The sequence below is a fragment of the Pundamilia nyererei genome, unplaced genomic scaffold, assembly GCF_000239375.1.
Source record: "Pundamilia nyererei isolate P.nyererei 1_Seehausen unplaced genomic scaffold, PunNye1.0 scaffold00062, whole genome shotgun sequence".
In the NCBI taxonomy this organism is placed as follows: domain Eukaryota; kingdom Metazoa; phylum Chordata; class Actinopteri; order Cichliformes; family Cichlidae; genus Pundamilia; species Pundamilia nyererei.
In genome coordinates, this window is record NW_005187463.1 from 2431931 (window position 1) to 2434598 (window position 2668).

A 2668-nucleotide genomic window follows, 5' to 3' on the forward strand; every position below is an offset into this window, starting at 1 on the left:
GCATTTTTTTCTTAAAGAAATCTTAATGTAATGTTTTTCCATTGCAAATATTAATCACAGTTAAATTAAGGGGGCTGGCAGTAAAAACTAAGCTGAGCTGTGATGTCATCAAGTACAGCTCAGTTCCTATTGTAGAACGATACAGACTTGGTTCTTCATCTCACCTGTGCTTTGGTTCCTGTCCAAAACAGGTTTGACCAGGACGCACATGTGCAGAGAAAAGTAACCTTGTTGGGTGCGTGGACGGAATTTTTCATTCGGTCTTTGACTCTGCAGGAGACGGATGCATAGGAAGCGGACAGACGAAAACTTTCTCCTTCACGTTTGATTATGACAATGTGGATGTTTGCTGTTCTGGCCGCTCTCGCAGTAGCAGCCTCGGATCAGAGCTGTAAGCAGTTTAAATTTGATACAAACTTTATTCTGCTGAAAAGAAATGCACATTTAATGGAAATTTTCACCCCAAAAAAAACCACATTTCAAAGTTAAGACATAGATATATTATGATTATATGCGATGTAGTTTTGCTTTTTACTTGACCAAATATTGTAATTAGAGTTGAACCAAAAAGCTGTTTTTAATGTTATGCTAGCTAGTTTTGTTGGTGGGTGGCAGTTTAGAAGGTTTGTACCGCTCTGTTGGGACTAGCAGCCGAAAGATTCATCCTTATATAATACTGAAAGTTTTGTTAAATTTAAACATCTTTAAGTCACAGTATAGTAATGTGGTTACATATACAGACGCTGGCATGATTGTGGTTGATGTGAAGAAGGTGAAAGGAGATCGCACCTATGACCTGTCCAGAATGGCCTACTACATGGAGAAAGACGTATGTACAACCTTTTTGTGTGTGTGCACGTTTTGTATAATGGACCCACTGGCTAACTCCATCAATTCACGTGACTTTCTGCAGGTGAAGATGCTGCCACTGTTTACCGACCAGAGCAGACGCTTTACTCCTTCTGTGGATGGGCAGAACCTGATGATGGAGAAGATCATGATTTACTACGTGGATGAGGAGCCCCCGACTGTTAGTGCATCTCGTCCTCCTTGTCCAATTTTTTTAAATTTTTATTAAAGGAAATTTTAAAAATGCTTTTTTAAAGTAATCCCTTACCATCTAAATGTTAACACTCTTGAAATTTCACTTCTTTTTATATTAAAGGGGATTAAAGGCATGGTTAAACATTTTTATACTGAGACAAAGGGGAGTTTCTCTGGTTCGGCCCACTTAAGATTAAAGTGGGCTGGATGTGGACCTCGATGCAAAACGACTTTGACAGCAGGTCACAGTTAACGTACACTTGTATTTGCCAAAGTATGTCACAAACTGACACATGTAACAGTCCAGTGAAGCTTTCATATATTCAAGCTGACATTAATTTTTAATAAAAATATCAGTGCATTAGTAAAACGCAATAACGATTATTTTACGTCACCTTTACACGTGAGGCTGGGTGACTCTAAGTCATGACAGTGCCTTGACCCCAACAAAAGAATAAAATAAAAGCAGAACAAAGTAGATCCTTCCTCAGCTCATATTTCTGAGTCCTCTGGTCCTGTTTAAGCCTTTGAGTTGATCGATTTTGGTACAAAGTAGAAAAGGCTTGTGGATATTCTGGGGTTGCTGTAACTCAGGAGGAAAGTCTCTGAGTGAAGATCAGATAAAATCTGATTTCGGATGTTTATGATTTGTGTTAATGTGCGTTCCTACTAGAAAATAAAATAACCATTCTCTCTTATTTTTAAAGGAAGTGTGCATGCATCCAGCCAAGTTTTTAAGTACATGTGTTCAACTGCTTTCTAATGTAAATATCTAATCAGCCAATCACATGGCAGTATGTAGACATGGTCAAGACAAGCTGTCATGTTCTGTTTTAGACTTCATCTGGGTGAGATTATATTCTGAGTGGTTTATGTTTGTTTTCTTGAAGTTTTCTGTTCTCGTTTGATCATTGATCAGAAGTTTGATCACGAGTTTCTGTTACGGTGTGGGTCTCGGGTTCTTAGTCATTCTTTCATTATGTTTAGAGTGTGTCTCTTGTTTCTGTTTCCTCTTTTATTCTGATAGACTGTGTTCAGCATATTTAGTTTTGCTTCCTCCCTGTCTTGTCAGCTCTGATTAGTCCCAGTTGTGTAACCGCCTGTTCCAGTCCCCTCGTTATCCTGCCTGTGCATTTAAGTCTTCAGTCTCCCTGCTTGTTGTCACATCCTCCACGTTAGCTGTGTGTTGTAGTTCCATGGTCTCAAGTCTCTGCAGTCGTTAGTTCTAATTTGTCTTTATTTTGTTTCCTTCATCTGCTTTGTTTTTAGTTCATTTTACCAACAATTAAAGCTGCTGCTTTAAAGTTTGTCTCAGAGTCCTGCATTTGTTCCAACCCTTGCTTGCCGCACAGCTCACCATGACACGAGCTGCTGGAGTTCAAGCCAAGCATCAGAATGGGAAAGAAAGGTTTAATTTAATTGATTTGGGACCTTGCATAGTTGTTAATGCCAGGCAGGTGAGTATTCTGGAAACGGTTGATCTACTGGGATTTTGATACACAAACATCTTTTGGGTGGACAGAAAATGGTCTAAGAGAAAACACTGATGTCAGAGGAGAATGGCCACACTGCTTTAACATGACACAACGGCAACAGTAACGCAATTAACCACTCGTTACAAACA